The 18541-nt window shown below is 39.4% G+C and overlaps 5 non-coding genes across 5 annotated transcripts; 1 reads left to right on the forward strand and 4 right to left on the reverse strand.

The window, feature by feature from the left end:
- Positions 1–522: 522 nt before the first annotated feature.
- trnaw-cca (transfer RNA tryptophan (anticodon CCA)) lies at positions 523–594 on the reverse strand. The gene has a single exon. It is a non-coding gene; the product is annotated as a tRNA-Trp (tRNA).
- A 1440-nt stretch (positions 595–2034) lies between these two features.
- Positions 2035–2108, reverse strand: trnan-guu (transfer RNA asparagine (anticodon GUU)). Its single transcript has one exon. It is a non-coding gene; the product is annotated as a tRNA-Asn (tRNA).
- A 1616-nt stretch (positions 2109–3724) lies between these two features.
- Positions 3725–3796, reverse strand: trnaw-cca (transfer RNA tryptophan (anticodon CCA)). The gene has a single exon. It is a non-coding gene; the product is annotated as a tRNA-Trp (tRNA).
- A 1440-nt stretch (positions 3797–5236) lies between these two features.
- On the reverse strand, positions 5237–5310 carry trnan-guu (transfer RNA asparagine (anticodon GUU)). Its single transcript has one exon. It is a non-coding gene; the product is annotated as a tRNA-Asn (tRNA).
- Positions 5311–16206: 10896 nt separating this feature from the next.
- trnaa-ugc (transfer RNA alanine (anticodon UGC)) lies at positions 16207–16279 on the forward strand. Its single transcript has one exon. It is a non-coding gene; the product is annotated as a tRNA-Ala (tRNA).
- The last annotated feature ends 2262 nt before the right edge of the window (positions 16280–18541 follow it).

The following is an 18541-nucleotide window of genomic DNA, read 5'->3' on the forward strand; positions in this document are numbered from 1 at the left end:
AGAAATAGATGTCTGTTATGTAAATGAACCCCACCTGAAAGCAAACGTTGGGTCTGGGTTCCTTTCGTTACAACAAAAAAAACACCAACTAATGTCCAATAGTCCAATAGTTAGTCATTTAAGTAAACATGAATATACTGTAAGGTCTTGGTACATGGGAGTGGATTTCAACCACAATTAAAAGAAGGGCAAATTATAATTACAGGCTTCAGACACTTTTTCATACAAAAGTGACCAAACACTCCCTAACTTTCAGGTTTGCTTGAACCTCTAACAGAAAAGCGGTTTGAAACTTCCATTCTCTGATGTCACTGTCTCTAAAGTCGGATGTGATGTTTCGCGGATGTGCAGTGTGCCTTTTCTCTTGTCGTGTTCAAGATGAAATGCTGCATAAGATCCTGACTGGGTGCTCTGTACTGTTCTGTTACTTCATTCGGATTACCTAGGTGGTGTACAGCTAAAACCCGACTGCATGGTGTAAATTCCGGGTTCGGCACCAGCAGCACCTGCAAACACATCAGCTGACCTCGACGTGATTTGAACACGCAACCTTCTGATCTGGAGTCAGACGCGCTACCGTTGCGCCACGAGGTCACTTGCGACAAGTGCTTTTAATTCACCCAAAGAGAAAAATCAGCGTCCCTGAAAAAGATTGTTTTCATTCTCTCCTGTGAGGAGCGCCGCTCTTCCAACGAGGGTCTCTTCTTCCCAGACCACAGATTATTCTTCCCGCCCGGCTCTCTCACGGAGAGCAGACACACCGTCTCCACTAATGTGTTTACTACATCTATAGATCTGACCCCCTACAGCCCCGATATTCCTGGACAGGATATTTACCACCAGCCTGGTGAACTTCTCATCTTGACCTCTCCCAGGAGGAGCACAATTAACACAGAATCCTCTCTCCATTTAGCAAATAACACAAAACACTGTTTACCTGTCAAGACAGAAAACCAGGCTGCTCCAGGTGAGGCTTAAACTCACAACCTCGGCATGAGTCCACTGAATATGTCATTTTACATGGCCTGAACCAGAAAAGAGATTGGAAGTCAAGAAGTTATGGTTTTGTTTTAATACTTGCCTACTCTTTTAATTTTTCGGTCAAATCTTTTATTCGGGAGTACTTTCAATGGATGTTAATCTTTGTCCCGATGCACGATTCTGGGCCATGGTGTGTCTTGAATAATGTTCTTATAGGCTTCAGTTTGGAAAAGTGCGCTCTTCAGAAGCTACCGAAACCGCTAATGGTTACATAACACTTAATGCAAAAGCAACGTTCGGGTTTGAAAAAATATATTACTTGCTATGAATACAAACACTGTTACAGGAGGCGTGTTAGGGCTATTTTAGCTTAGATCATCAATTCATCTTACATTTCTTCTCCATCTATATCAACAGCGTCATCGCTACTGAGCGCTAAAGGCAGGTCCTGGCAATACAATCTTCTTTAGAAAACATTTTTAAAACTATTTCCACTATCATACATAAAGTAAAAGATACCGATTGCACGCACCTAATAAAATCTCTTATCCAGGGACGTTGTAGCTAAATGCAAATTCCAATCGAAAATGTATCAGCTTTAACATTTTCTTTGGGATCCACAGGACGATCAGCATGAGACTCAAAATATACCTGTGTTTGATTGTACAGCATAGATTGTACAGCATGTATGTTTACATTTATGTTAAAATTAAGGTAAATATATCAAAATATCAACATCCAACTTCACAGTGCTAACGTACTGTAACAGTGCTTGTCAAATTCTCAAACAAATCTGCGTTGTATTTCTAAACTCTTTTAGCAGAGGACGCAACAGGAGTATAAATGATATCTCCCGCCAGCCATTCAAAGATACTTTTCCAAGGGTGAATATGGATTTCTGGGGAGTTGCGGTGTTGATCACTATTGGACTTCCCCGGTCTCAAGTGTTGTTGTTGGACACGGGCAAAAGACTCGCATTTTCTGCAAATATAAAGAGGGTTAAGGTTTCGGCTTCAGCGGAGACAGTGTTTACATTGACAATAATAAGAAGATCGTCCCTGGGTGGGTTTGAACCACCAACCTTTCAGTTAACAGCCGAACGCGCTCGCCGATTGCGCCACAGAGACTGATGAGAGAGGCTTTTCTCCATTCACACCTTTCCGGTCAAGAAATAAACATTGCTTGCATTTTCTTGCCAGTCGGCAATATTCCTACTGCTCTGATAGCCAAGAATTACATTTCATTTTTCACAAGCTGTATGAATTTCTTGAAAAACAAGTTGTTGCAGAAAGGAAATGCATTCATGCTTTAAACTAAATCAAGCCCTATGCGGTTGTCCAAGATGGTAGTTTCTGCACAAAAAGACAGGAAGAAAGGCACAGCTGGGATGTGGAGCCCGGATCTCCAGTTAACGAGACAGGTACTTAAACCGACTCAGCTACGGTGCCGGCAGAATTCTCCTCTTTTATAGCCGCTTGGACACACCGCTCTGAGCCATCTGCGTTCACGAAGCCCTGAGTCTGCCGGCTGAGCAAGCTGCCTCCTTTACACGGAACAGGAGCCCTGACCGTAAGAGAAATTAAGAGAAATGGCTTTTATTGGGCACTTTTCATGTCCAATGCGCTTGACATCTCCCAAGGGGGACAGAGTTCATTAACGACACTTTTCCTTTCTTTCTTCTTTCTGTACACTTTGATGAAACAAAACGAGAAATCATGTAAGGGAAAACATGTAAGGGAAAACATGCACATGCACATGTCTTTTTTTCATGGAGAAAACATGCACCGGGAAATGTTGTGTTTAGAAGAAGTGAGTTAACATGAAAAGTGACCTAATTTACCGGAGCGAATGCTCACCAAGCAAGATCTGCTTTACTACTAGAGAGAAGTAGAGTGAAAGACGTGATCATTTCACGCCGCTGTGGAACGAAACGCTTTTGTCTTGGAATTCTAAATCAATTAGAAATTCAGAGCGACACATAAAGGCTTTGTCTGCTTAAAAGTGATGTTTTTTTAAAACTAAAAAAAAATGTAGAAAACACGTTTCTCACTTAGAAATTTAAGATGGGGGTGGGGTATTACTAGTAGCGGCACTGAACTCACCATGGTGCAATTAATTTACGTGACGGGCTAGTGGTTTAATGGATAACGCGTCTGATTTCGGTTTATAAGATTGTCGATTCGACTTCTACCGGGGTTGTGTGATTCAAATCAGGCTCCTCAGAAATAGATGTCTGTTATGTAAATGAACCCCACCTGAAAGCAAACGTTGGGTCTGGGTTCCTTTCGTTACAACAAAAAAAACACCAACTAATGTCCAATAGTCCAATAGTTAGTCATTTAAGTAAACATGAATATACTGTAAGGTCTTGGTACATGGGAGTGGATTTCAACCACAATTAAAAGAAGGGCAAATTATAATTACAGGCTTCAGACACTTTTTCATACAAAAGTGACCAAACACTCCCTAACTTTCAGGTTTGCTTGAACCTCTAACAGAAAAGCGGTTTGAAACTTCCATTCTCTGATGTCACTGTCTCTAAAGTCGGATGTGATGTTTCGCGGATGTGCAGTGTGCCTTTTCTCTTGTCGTGTTCAAGATGAAACGCTGCATAAGATCCTGACTGGGTGCTCTGTACTGTTCTGTTACTTCATTCGGATTACCTAGGTGGTGTACAGCTAAAACCCGACTGCATGGTGTAAATTCCGGGTTCGGCACCAGCAGCACCTGCAAACACATCAGCTGACCTCGACGTGATTTGAACACGCAACCTTCTGATCTGGAGTCAGACGCGCTACCGTTGCGCCACGAGGTCACTTGCGACAAGTGCTTTTAATTCACCCAAAGAGAAAAATCAGCGTCCCTGAAAAAGATTGTTTTCATTCTCTCCTGTGAGGAGCGCCGCTCTTCCAACGAGGGTCTCTTCTTCCCAGACCACAGATTATTCTTCCCGCCCGGCTCTCTCACGGAGAGCAGACACACCGTCTCCACTAATGTGTTTACTACATCTATAGATCTGACCCCCTACAGCCCCGATATTCCTGGACAGGATATTTACCACCAGCCTGGTGAACTTCTCATCTTGACCTCTCCCAGGAGGAGCACAATTAACACAGAATCCTCTCTCCATTTAGCAAATAACACAAAACACTGTTTACCTGTCAAGACAGAAAACCAGGCTGCTCCAGGTGAGGCTTAAACTCACAACCTCGGCATGAGTCCACTGAATATGTCATTTTACATGGCCTGAACCAGGAAAGAGATTGGAAGTCAAGAAGTTATGGTTTTGTTTTAATACTTGCCTACTCTTTTAATTTTTCGGTCAAATCTTTTATTCGGGAGTACTTTCAATGGATGTTAATCTTTGTCCCGATGCACGATTCTGGGCCATGGTGTGTCTTGAATAATGTTCTTATAGGCTTCAGTTTGGAAAAGTGCGCTCTTCAGAAGCTACCGAAACCGCTAATGGTTACATAACACTTAATGCAAAAGCAACGTTCGGGTTTGAAAAAATATATTACTTGCTATGAATACAAACACTGTTACAGGAGGCGTGTTAGGGCTATTTTAGCTTAGATCATCAATTCATCTTACATTTCTTCTCCATCTATATCAACAGCGTCATCGCTACTGAGCGCTAAAGGCAGGTCCTGGCAATACAATCTTCTTTAGAAAACATTTTTAAAACTATTTCCACTATCATACATAAAGTAAAAGATACCGATTGCACGCACCTAATAAAATCTCTTATCCAGGGACGTTGTAGCTAAATGCAAATTCCAATCGAAAATGTATCAGCTTTAACATTTTCTTTGGGATCCACAGGACGATCAGCATGAGACTCAAAATATACCTGTGTTTGATTGTACAGCATAGATTGTACAGCATGTATGTTTACATTTATGTTAAAATTAAGGTAAATATATCAAAATATCAACATCCAACTTCACAGTGCTAACGTACTGTAACAGTGCTTGTCAAATTCTCAAACAAATCTGCGTTGTATTTCTAAACTCTTTTAGCAGAGGACGCAACAGGAGTATAAATGATATCTCCCGCCAGCCATTCAAAGATACTTTTCCAAGGGTGAATATGGATTTCTGGGGAGTTGCGGTGTTGATCACTATTGGACTTCCCCGGTCTCAAGTGTTGTTGTTGGACACGGGCAAAAGACTCGCATTTTCTGCAAATATAAAGAGGGTTAAGGTTTCGGCTTCAGCGGAGACAGTGTTTACATTGACAATAATAAGAAGATCGTCCCTGGGTGGGTTTGAACCACCAACCTTTCAGTTAACAGCCGAACGCGCTCGCCGATTGCGCCACAGAGACTGATGAGAGAGGCTTTTCTCCATTCACACCTTTCCGGTCAAGAAATAAACATTGCTTGCATTTTCTTGCCAGTCGGCAATATTCCTACTGCTCTGATAGCCAAGAATTACATTTCATTTTTCACAAGCTGTATGAATTTCTTGAAAAACAAGTTGTTGCAGAAAGGAAATGCATTCATGCTTTAAACTAAATCAAGCCCTATGCGGTTGTCCAAGATGGTAGTTTCTGCACAAAAAGACAGGAAGAAAGGCACAGCTGGGATGTGGAGCCCGGATCTCCAGTTAACGAGACAGGTACTTAAACCGACTCAGCTACGGTGCCGGCAGAATTCTCCTCTTTTATAGCCGCTTGGACACACCGCTCTGAGCCATCTGCGTTCACGAAGCCCTGAGTCTGCCGGCTGAGCAAGCTGCCTCCTTTACACGGAACAGGAGCCCTGACCGTAAGAGAAATGAAGAGAAATGGCTTTTATTGGGCACTTTTCATGTCCAATGCGCTTGACATCTCCCAAGGGGGACAGAGTTCATTAACGACACTTTTCCTTTCTTTCTTCTTTCTGTACACTTTGATGAAACAAAACGAGAAATCATGTAAGGGAAAACATGCACATGCACATGTCTTTTTTTCATGGAGAAAACATGCACCGGGAAATGTTGTGTTTAGAAGAAGTGAGTTAACATGAAAAGTGACCTAATTTACCGGAGCAAATGCTCACCAAGCAAGATCTGCTTTACTACTAGAGAGAAGTAGAGTGAAAGACGTGATCATTTCACGCCGCTGTGGAACGAAACGCTTTTGTCTTGGAATTCTAAATCAATTAGAAATTCAGAGCGACACATAAAGGCTTTGTCTGCTTAAAAGTGATGATTTTTTAAAACTATAAAAAAAATGTAGAAAACACGTTTCTCACTTAGAAATTTAAGATGGGGGTGGGGTATTACTAGTAGCGGCACTGAACTCACCATGGTGCAATTAATTTACGTGACGGGCTAGTGGTTTAATGGATAACGCGTCTGATTTCGGTTTATAAGATTGTCGATTCGACTTCTACCGGGGTTGTGTGATTCAAATCAGGCTCCTCAGAAATAGATGTCTGTTATGTAAATGAAGCCCACCTGAAAGCAAACGTTGGGTCTGGGTTCCTTTCTTTCCTGCATGAAATAGCAAATCGTTACAAAAAAAAAACACCAACTAATGTCCAATAGTCCAATAGTTAGTCATTTAAGTAAACATGAATATACTGTAAGGTCTTGGTACATGGGAGTGGATTTCAACCACAATTAAAAGAAGGGCAAATTATAATTACAGGCTTCAGACACTTTTTCATACAAAAGTGATCAAACACTCCCTAACATTCAGGTTTGCTTGAACCTGTAACAGAAAAGCGGTTTGAAACTTCCATTCTCTGATGTCACTGTCTCTAAAGTCGGATGTGATGTTTCGCGGATGTGCAGTATGCCTTTTCTCTTGCCGTGTTCAAGATGATTCGCTGCATAAGCTCCTGACTGGTAGTTCTGTACTGCGCTGTTATTTCGTTCAGATTACTTATGTGGTGTACAGCTAAAACCCAACTGCATGGTGTAATTTCCAGGTTCAGCACTAGCAGCACCTGCAAACACATCAGCTGACCTCAACATGATTTGAATACGCAACCTTCTGATCCAGAGTCAGACACGCTACCGTTGCACCAAGAGGTCACTCGCCACGTGTGCTTTTAATTCCCCCAAAGAGAATAACAGTAATGCTAGAATAACAGTAGTATTAAAACTACTACTACTACTGTTAATTCTCTAACAGTAACACTATAATTATATTTAATATTAACATGAATATGAACATTAAAACTAAAACTATCAGTAGCGCTATCATCATTAATACTCACATGAACACTAGCATTAAAACAACCAGTTGTACTCTCATTAATATTAATATGAATACACTAGTATTAGTATTTGTTGCTACCCATGATGTCACATCGCTCTTTGTGACGAACGCGATACACCTAGACGCGCACAGTGACATGGCGCCTGTCCCCGTGGTTACCATACTTATGATTTATAAACACGGGAAAAAATACATGTAAACTGTTACTTACATACATTTATCAACTTGTAATACATTTTTTTTAGCTCTAGGATACAGTTACCTAAATAATAAGAAGAATAATCATTGTTTAATTTCAGTTTGAACATTTTTTACATTAAACGCACTACGGTAATTGATCGATACAGTCTTTTTTGACTGTTTTCTAGATATTTAAAAAAGGATCAAAACCAGAAAAAGAATCAGTACTCACCAATCGGTGAAGCTAATTGTTTATTCTACGGTTTTTTAATTGAATTAATTGGTTTTCGATAGATAAGTGATCAATAACTCTCCTCCGTGCGCACCCTGTGCCTCCCGCGGTCTTGCTCTCTGATCCAGGCGCTTAGGCTGGTGTCTGTGACGTCACAGCGCTCTTTGTAACAGAGCAGAGCGCGTCTCCGCTGGAGAAGACTCCTGTCCGGAGCCTGGGGGGCTTTTCTTACAGATATAACATCCCCCCCAAAAAACAACACACCGGGCTGTGAAGAGAAGCGAATCATAACAGTTGTAAAAGGAGAGCGACAAACCAAGGAATGAAATTCATTAAACAGGAAAAAAATAGTTTACTTCGCAGATTAATGTGTTACAAGGCGTACCCGTGTGGAGCAGTAGAGAACGAGCACAAGTCCCTGTAATAAGTGCTTTTAAATGTTTTAAACGAATCATCAGAGTATAGAAGCCAGGAGGATCAGGAACCTGATCCTGGAGGTTAAAATGTGTATCCTGGTTTTATTTCCAGCCTGCTCTCAGTTCCATAGGTAGTCTGATTACCTGTTACAATAATTCATCTAATTGTAAATTTATAAGACTGTGAGACACCTGTGAGAGACATATGAGAGCTGGTGATTCCCTGGGCTGGTGTGGAATCACACACAGACAGGTCTTCTTCTGTGTGATCTGAGTCCCACTGCTGAGAGCTACAGACTGGTCAACTGGTCACTACTGTAGACACGACCATCGGCCCATCGGCTACTAATAATCAATATACAGTGTACTGACCAAAGTGTCACTACTTGTGTTTATTACATAAAAAGATAATTCCACACTCACGTGTGTTATAAAACATTTATAAAACATGTTTGGAGACTGACATACAGTAAAGAAAGTAATACTGAAGGGCTGGAGGTCCTGGAAAGGGTTAATAGAAGCTTCTTGCTTCTGACCTGGAACAGAGTCCACAGCTGACAGATCAGTGAGTCTTGAGCCCAGTTCACAGAGAGGAGAACCAGGAGCTCTTCTGTCTCTAAGTGGCTGTGAGGAAGGAGAAAATGGGAAAATGTGACCTGAGTCCAGGCTGTTCTGTCTGATATTATTCATGTAACAGCACTGATTGTCTGAATGTCCTTTGGTTCTGGATTGACGGATAAAAAGAAGTATGGAGCTTCTGTCCGATTGTCTCTGAGCTGTGAATCTGAGAACTGAGAAGAGAATAATGATTTTTTATTCTGCCTCTGATAATTTTTCTCTTTGCCAAGTGGTGTTACATCCCCTTCAGAAACTCTGCACAGACTGTCAGAGTGAGAGAAAAGTAGAGAGATGGACAGATAAGAGCACACGCGGCGAGAGATACATACGTCTTGATTTACTTTGAACCAAGTGTTCATTTCTTTTGTGGAACAAGTTGTTTCTGAACTTCAAGAAATTCATACAACTTCTGAAAGATAAAATATAAGTCTTGCTAATCAGGACAGAAGAAATACCGCAAGAAAATGTCAGTGATTTTTCTCCTTTCAACGAAAAGTGGAGAAAAACAACGGCAGTGCATCTCCGTCAGCTTGATTTAGCTTAATACAAGTATTCACTTCCTTTTCTAAGGATTACAGACTGCGAAAGATGAAATAAAGTTATTGGTTATTCATGGTCAGTGCAGAAGAAATACTGCCGGCTGGCAGGAAAATGTCAGTATTTTATAATTCTTTAACTACAAACGTGTGAATGGCAAAAAGCAACGGGAGTGTGTCTCTGTGGAGCTGGTAAATGAAGGGCTGGTGGTTCAAACCCACTAAGGGATGAGCTTCAGACTGTTCCGCTGTAACCATAATCTCTGCTAAAGCTTGATGGGATTTCTTCGCAAGCCCTCTTGAAATTTGCAGGAAATATCTATTTTACTCGTGTGGAACTACAAGTAAACAATTAAGTACCTGTCAATGTCCAAGAAAACCATTTTCACGTGTGGAATTTTATCTTCAACTGGCTGTCAGGAGAACTCATTTATACACCCGTTGTATCCTAAAATATTTTAAAATTAGAACACAGATTTGTTGGAGAACTTGATAATCCTTGACAATCATTATTAAATGAGCATTATACAAATGTGCGTTGATATTTTGTATATGTACCTTAATTATAATAAAATTAAACATAATTGCTTTGAAATGGATGTTCATTTGAAGGATTTGAGGAAACTATCAAGGATCTCAGAACAACCAAAGATACATTTGGGCATCTGCTATTGGTAAAGATTAAAGAGTACTGTAAGTGTGAAGCTTGCACACACACGAGATAAAAATCAGTTTTAATGTACTTCATTAAACTGATGGTGTGCTTATCAATCGTGCATAAAATGTACATAGCTCAGGATGGTTTCGATCAGTCAATCTCTGTGTTACAGGCCCAGCACAGGTCCGCTGCGCCACTCTGCTAACAGATGTCTTAGGGTGATACAACACAACTACTCTATCTTTGTTTTCTAAAAGTGCGCCCGAGATGAAAAGTTTCAATGGTAAACGCAGACGTCACTTTGAGCACTTGGTCTTTTATAGTACAAATCATCACACGCTGCTCTACATGGGCATGTCTTCAAGACCATTGTGAACCAAACCTTCTGCCATACTGAATCTTTCGTCGTTAATTCCCAAATCTTCAATGAGAATCAGTGAAACGAAAACCAAGCCCATGTACACAGTTGCGTCCTAGCGTGAAAGAAAAATGATGTAAACATTTGAGAAATAACGAGAGTAGTCTGAACATCTCCAGCCTGTCAACTGCTCTACAAAGAGATCACTCCCTCTACACCCACTTTATAACTCTGAAAATGATTCAGGAAGCACAGCAAAGTTCTAAAACCAGCGAATGCATCTGCATACATAAAATGTCAATTTTTCAAAAGTAAAATCTTCAGCTTTGAAAGATTGTCATCTATATATTTTCGTTTTTCTCTTTTTTACATAACACGCTTTCAAGAAACAAACTGTCTGTGTATCTAGCTTTGTTAAATTAAAATCGGCACATCCCAGTGGGCAAAAGATGTAGAATATACGACTATTAAACGCATACCTTAGACGTGTAAATTTGCTCCGTAACTGGTCTAGAATTAAATTCTAATATACGTATATTGTTATACGTCAATTAGACATCTATGATTATATGTTTATTATACATAAATGGTTGGAGTTCTATTATACGGATACATTTAGAGGACTATTATACATATATAGTTAAAGGGCTATTATACATCAAAGAAAGATTTTTATAGGTGTAGAAACTAGTAAATAAAGCCAATGATTTGTTTTAGAAATGTATTCTTAAAATATACAATTATTCACACCTGAACAATATGTAGTTCGAATTATACATTATATACAATATTGTAATCAATATTTACAATTTTTGTGTACTTTAATCAAAGAGATAAAAAAGCGAATCTGTTTCATTCAGACATCGATCAAAAGCTCAATAAACGACGAAGTAGAGGTTCCTGTTCCGAATTCAGCCCACGTCTGATTGTCTTGTTTTGGCCAAGATCTGATCTTTGAATTAAGGGACTACTCTGTCTGCTTTGTAATTCAAAAATACATACAATGTCAAGTTTTTTGTAGATATAAAGGTGTTCTCTGTTTTCAAAGGATAGGTACTTAATTGGCATAATGATTTGGTATTGATTTTGTATCGTTGTATTATAAAGTTTGTGCTTTCTGTTTTTTTATCGTATTGTGAACTTATTTTTTAAACAAATGCTTACAAAGGCAAACACGGCACACATCTGTTTATACCAGTGGTGAATTGTACATTTTTATTAAGTACAAGCTACTGTGCACATCTGGGAGTATAACAGGTTCGATATAAAGTGGCAAAAATATAAAAGGGGAAAATACCCCAGACTGCGTGTAAAGCCCTCGTTGTGACTGTTTTAGATTAAAATGGCGTACTGTGCACGAAATGTTGCAGAAACACAATCTGATATTTTGATAATTATTATTTTAATAATTTGATCAAATTGAGGCCCAGGATCCAAATATTCAGTTCTGATTTTTTTAAGTGATATCTTTCCTTCCTGTCGTGGAAGTCACACGATGTGAGCAATTGTTTTTTTTACGTTGCGATCCAAAGAGCCTCAGACGCACTGTAACCAAACCAGGATGGATTCTGCTCGGAGCCGGACTGAGCTCATTCTCACTCCCTGTGCTAAAAACAGAATTAGCTCTTCCCCGAACATCGTTTACAGCTGCTGGATGGTACTCTGCGTCTTACTGCTCCGGCAATTACTTTGACGAAAGACAGATCACTTGTGCGCTTTAAACTTTCTCGCAGCTACGGGCGAGACTGACGCTCGCTATATGAAGGCACCCGCTGGTACACCTTCTCTAACTTCCACAATCGCGACAGACTTAGCTGTTAAAAAAAAAGTAGATATAGCCCTGAAAAAAGCATTAGCTTTATCAGTTTTTACATTAATCTATTTTGAATCAAAGTTTGATATTTTTTTATTTTTTATTGCATTTTACATTATAATAATCATTATTGCTTACACTTATATAGCGCTGTTCTGGATACTCCACTCAATGCGATTTACAGGTAATGGGGATTCCCCTCCACCACCACCATTCTCCTGAATGATCACAGAGAGTCAGAACCTCGGTTTTACGTCTCAGCCGAAGGATTTTTAGCGCGACACACAAACCCTTTGTCTTTTTTAGAGTGATTTTTTAACAGACATAAATGTAGAAATTGTGTTTTTTTTAGTACTGCAATAGCAGGGTCAGTGGCATAATGTATAACGTGTCAGGCCTCGCGTCAGAAAATTATAGGTTGGCCTGCCGTCTGGCTTGTTGCGTTTATACCACTTACATTCTTTTATATAAATGAACTCCACCTGAAAGCTATAGAAAACACTTTGGGTAAGTTGTCTTCAGCCTCATGCGAATTTCGACAACTTACCCAAAACACTGTACTGTCTGGAGATCAGCTCCAGCTCTGAACTCAATTGCAATGAAAAACCATGCGTAACAAAACTGGAGAACAGCTGAACTTGTGCTCAGGTCGGTGATGAGGGTTCAGAACTGTCCTTGTTGTAATTAGCACGAACTGCACAGGCTCTGAATCAGACCATGTCAATTAGTCTGATCAGTGTAGGACACGTTAATGTAGAATTATTAATAGGTTTATTAGTTAGTTAGTTCAGGTTTACCCACCTGAACTAATGTAGAATTATTACTTGGTCTGTCTCTTGTTTGTACATAAATGAATGTCTCTGACAACTTAATGTTAGTTTTACGATGTAGGTCAGGCGTTGACATATGCACAAGTATATGAAATGTCTCACTCCTGATTCAACTCATGTTCTATAGGAGATTGGCGATTCCTCCTGTTTCTCGTACAACCATATCAGAACAGAAGCCCGTGTCACCCAGCTGTGATTCAAGATCGACTTGCATCTTTATCCCTTTTTTGTTCGTGATCATTATTTTCTTTAGTTATGATCAATATTGAACTTTTTCGAAATTAAATGACAATAATCAAACATGCAGGCAGATTTTTGAAAAGTATTCGGAATTGACAGGGTGCCCCTTTGGAACAGTCGTCAGAAAATGTGAGAAAATGAAAGTTATGTAATCTCTCCCACAAAGCATTGAAGATTGGAATCTGAGTGTAAAAAAGCTACCCGTCTCCCAATGATAGGCAGGGATACACACCATGACTCGAATAGACTCAGCGAACTTTAACACCTATGATATTACGAGTGCTTTGCACGTGTCGAATTTCAAGAAGGAACTACTACAACAGTTGTGGACATAATTCAATACCACCGGCAAAGTCCAATGCCGGTAACTTCTGAGAAAATAATGTTCACTCATGGAATTTGGTCTTTGAATGACTGGTGTGAAAATTCATTTATACTCCTGTTGCACCCTCAGCTGAAACATGTTAAAATAACAACGCAGATTTGTTGGAGAACCTGACAAGAATTATTGGGTTAGCACTGTATGTATTCTTGTATATTTACTTTAATTTTAATATAAATGTAAACATGCATGCTGTATAATCTATTGTAATTTTAAAATGTTAGCTGAGGATGCGAGGGGGGCTATTATACCTTGTGAAACACGCAAGGAACTGTAAAAAAGGCTGGTATTTGAATAAAATTGGCGATCACAAGAAAACCACAATTTATGTGGTATTATCATCAATATCCTTCAAAATCTACGTTCAAATGAAAGATTTGAAGAAACTATGAAAAAAGCAATAGTAGTAGCAGAGGATTTTGATTTTTGCTCTTCAAGTCAGTAGATCACCGTAGAGTTGCTGTCACGCCCTCTGCAGCCAGGGGGCGCTCCTTCTCTGTCCTGTCCCTAGTTTCGGGTCTGCTGTCCTTCCTGTCCCTCTCTTTCCCTTGGGCTATATATTTCCGGGTCTTGCACTCTGTCCTCACTCAGCATTGATGTTCGGATGTCCTGAGACCCACCTAGCACCAGGGCGCCCCACGTCCGCTCCCTGAGGGCATAGGTTTCTATACGGCAATCCTGAACTCTTTGCACTATGAGCCCGGGCCTTTTTCCCGTCTCGCCGCTACGCATATGGGTCTTTTTCCGCTCTCCTGCTCCCCACGGTTAGTCCTTTTGGACGTCCGTGACAGTTGCGCCCCTACAAACAGCACAAAGGATGAAACCCACCTCCTTCGTTATTGCTATGTTTGGGCCGGTGAAAGTAGCGTTTGTGCTATTGAAAGCATCTCGGAAGATGAAGGTGCAGTCACTTCCACATGATATCATTAGATCCGACGACAAGAGCTGAAGACCCCCAGTCCAAGTCAGCAATGTGAGGAAGATGGATATGGAGGAAGGTACAGTATTGTAGCCGAGCAGTCTAAGGCACTGGAGTTTGGGCTCCAGTCTCTCTGGGGGCGTGGGTTTGAATCCCACTGCTGCCAAATGTTAATGTTTTAAGACCTGCAAAAACGCTTTTTGTTAGGCTGCGGGACGTGTTTAGAGATAGACTTTCTAAAAGACAGGCTTGACATCAAGGCAGAAAAAATATTTTGTTTTCTCAACAGAAATTCTCTTTGGCACGTTCAGCTTTATGTAGGGAACAACATCTGCCGAGATCACTTTTGAGGCAGTGCACATGATAGTGTACCGGCAAGTACATTTAATATTGGCTGTGGTGGTGAGCTGCTTTTGTCTGTCTTCACGCCAAATCGTTGGCAGGGGTAAAGCTTATTAAATCTTTGAACATAGCGCTCCATTAGAAGTACTTTGTTCATGATCAAAAGAGATCAGAGGATTAACTTCATGAATTCACATAGCATACCTTACAGGAAAGATTTAAAAGGGGAATTGATTGTGCTTCCTGATGTTGTTCCTGTGGTTTCTTTGGATACAAAGGTGAATGTTCTTTGACGTTCTGCTAGAGTATCCACTGGGTGGGTTTTATCAATTAGCTCGGATAGGTCATCAGTGCTCCGTCTCCGGAAAATAATCAGGACTGTTTTTTCCTGTGCTGTCTTTTAAAACATATAAGATCACGAGTTTACAGATTTCTCCAAATAACAACTATACATTTTAACCCAGCGGTTAGCATTCCTTCAATCCAATAGTTTTACTCTGGGTTAAAAGCAGCGCAATATACAGAGAGATGATATTCAAATATTTCAACGTTCTGTTGGATTACCTGTATGGAGATATCGCTCAGAATTCCTAATATGATTTTGAGTTCAGTTTTGCTTTACTACTTTCAGAGTCTTTTATTGACCTTGCTGAAGCAGAGAAGTGACATAATCACAAATGTGACCTTCCTGTGCTGCTGTTTCTGGTTAATAATGATTACTGCGAGGAAAAAAAAAACAGCTCCTTGCAACCAATGCACTCACTTGTTGAGTGGGTATTTTCCGATCTGCTCTTCCTCAACTACAAAGTTAGTTGTCGAGCAAGGACATCTGAGAAGGAGTCTGAATCCGTCAAGAACACAGGAATTCTAATATCGCACTGCCATCTTGTGTCCAGAGGTCTGCTTTTTCCTTATTGGATTTTTTGGTGTTTAAGAACACGCTTCCTACCTCGAATGCTAGTTTCAAAAGATGTTACCGGATGACAGATTATCTTGAAAAGATTTGGGGATGCACTGGCCGTAATCAAACCCAGCTCAATTATTTGGAAGGCCCCTGTTCCACCAACACACTTCTAAGAAGCACCTGCACATTTTCGCAAACCTCTCTCTCACCTACAAACTTATGAAGACACAGACATCCAATGAAAACTAATTTGATTCACTCAAGGCTCGACTCTTTTGTTGTGATGTCGTTTTAATTAATGTTAGCTATGATAAGGTGTCATTTCTGTCTCTTAAAGTTTAAGAGTCTGCTCCTTTCTTCCTGGTATAGAAATAACATGTTCCATCTTACTTTACAAACATCACTAAAAATACATTATTCAGCTCTAACGCCTGTGTGCATCGACAAGGCATCTCAAAAGGACATTAAATAAGAACACGATCCTTCCTGTTACCATTACTGTGGTTGGAGCGTTGTTTCACCCCTTTAGGTTCTTCTACAATATTTACAGAGCTTTATCACTGGAGTTGTACGGAAAATGTGTGTGTGATGTAGCTCAGTGGTAGAGTGCATGCTTTGCATGTATGAGGTCCCAGGTTTGATCCCTGGCATCTCTAAGTGCTTTATATTACTGTGCTCACATCGAAATCTGCTGAGTGAGAACTCTTTGCTCATGTTCATAGAGATCCAGGTTTACACAATTAAGTTCAGTCACACACGAAGTGCTACAGTGTTGCTCTGCTGTTTTAAATGTACCTCCAAAGCATTTAGTTCTGTTAACTACAACAAATGATTTGAACTAATTGAAGAAGACACCTGTTGAATCTCACCCGGGATTTCTTGAAGGACTAAAGGACTAAACAACAACTTTTGATGATTACAAGATATTACAAGAGAAACACAACCATCCGCACAGAGGCTTGGATCCTGAATGCTTAAGTTAAAAGACAAAGCGAAGGATATGACCTGTAAACTCTCTTCATGTTTTTTAGTTTATTAAATAAAATAATGTTTACTTTCTTAATAATTTCTTATTGTTGATAGGTGATTTATTGAATTTTAACAAAATCACAATTTACACAAATTACAAACATTTTGGGTTAAACTGTTATTCACATACTCTAACAAAGATAAACGTTAGTGTCTTCCGGTGTGTGAGCCCATTTCTAATAAGAATAAAAAATAAGTTATATAAATTGAATTGTTCTACTTTTTATACTTACATTGTCTTATTAATATTTCAGTTAAATATTTTCTTCTGTAGTAATACTAGTCTCGATTTACAATTTTTGGACATGGTGCATCTTAAATAATTTTGTTATTAGTTTCGGTTTTGGAAAATCACACCCAGAAGCTACCAAGACTGGTAATCTTCACAAGATGTGTAATGCAATAGGAGCCTTCTGGGTGAAAAACAAAAAGTATTTCTTGGTATGAATCCTAGCTCATTTATAGGCGGTGTTCCAGGACTTCTCGCTTCAGAAATCCTGTCAAAGCATCGTACGTTTCTACCCCATCAATATCAGCAGTGTTATCACTACCAAACGCTAAGAATAGATCCTGGCAATACTTCATGAGATCTTCTTTGGAAAATTGTTTATTTTATTTTTAAAAAATATTTTCAATACCATCCAAAAAGTCAAAAGTTTCAATTGCATGCAACTGATGAGATCTCTCTTCGATGGAAGTTATAAGTACATCCAAAAAACGTTTCTTGTGGATCCAGAAGAGGATCATTATGAGGCTCAAAACATGCCTGTCTCTTCTTTTTTTGAGGACGAATTGATTATTGAGGTGTAATCATTGGTTCAAAACCCAAATCATCTGCTATTGCTGTTGTTTCTTTGATAGTTTCTTCAAATCCTTCAATTGATCTTCGATATCGAGGGATAATATCATACAAGTTGTGGTTTTCTTTTAATCACCAATTTTATTAAAATTTCACCTTCTTTTACAGATGTCTTGCATCTATCACAAGATATAACAGTCCCCTTGCGTCCTCAGGTAAAATGTTTTAAAAAGTACAACAAAAGTACAATATACTGAACAGCATTTATGCTTACATGTATATTAAAATGAAGGTACATATACCAAGATATTAAAATACAATTGTACAGATTTGTGAAGTTTTCCACCAAATCTGCACTGTAATTTTGAAGTATTATAGCTGAGAATGCAAGGTGAGTATGAAGATCAAATTCAATGAGTGAAATGATTTTCTTGGAAGTTGCCGATGTTGGTCATTATTGATCATTCCAGGTGATATTGACTTAGGTCCTCAAATGTTTACTTGTTGTAGCTTGAAATGTGCAAAACACTCACATTTCTTTCAAATATGAAGATGTTTTACTGTATCTAGTGCTCTGTACTGGTCAATCTGGGTGCTATAAAATACCTATGGTTTGAGGTGCAGTATAAAGTGAATATTGGGGTGTCTCCAGTGCTGTGGGATGCTGCATTAAATTGAGCAGCTCCTGAAGGCAGGACAAGGAGTCTTAGATAGATATTCAATTTCTTCTCATGGGATCAATAAAGTATCTATCTATCTTAACCTTTTGATTTGAAGGGAATGTAAATAACAGCCAGGTTGTCTCTTTGGTAGTGTTGTATCTGGCTCTGTCAACAGTGCCTTTTGCTCCTTGTGTGGATTAAGTCATACTTATGAATTGATCACAAACATTTAGGCATTCTCTCCTTCTGGGGTTGATTTTATCATTGTGAGTGGCCAAAGGTTCCTTATATATTTAATTAAAAGTCTTTAATTGTACAAAATTAAGAAATTACAAATGAATGACAAAATGGTTTTAAAAAGTTTATTTTTAAAAAGGAAACGTTAAGAAAATGTCTATACATTTCTGCACATCAGAAATCTTACATTCA

The sequence above is a fragment of the Lepisosteus oculatus genome, chromosome 14, assembly GCF_040954835.1.
Source record: "Lepisosteus oculatus isolate fLepOcu1 chromosome 14, fLepOcu1.hap2, whole genome shotgun sequence".
In the NCBI taxonomy this organism is placed as follows: Eukaryota; Metazoa; Chordata; class Actinopteri; order Semionotiformes; family Lepisosteidae; genus Lepisosteus; species Lepisosteus oculatus.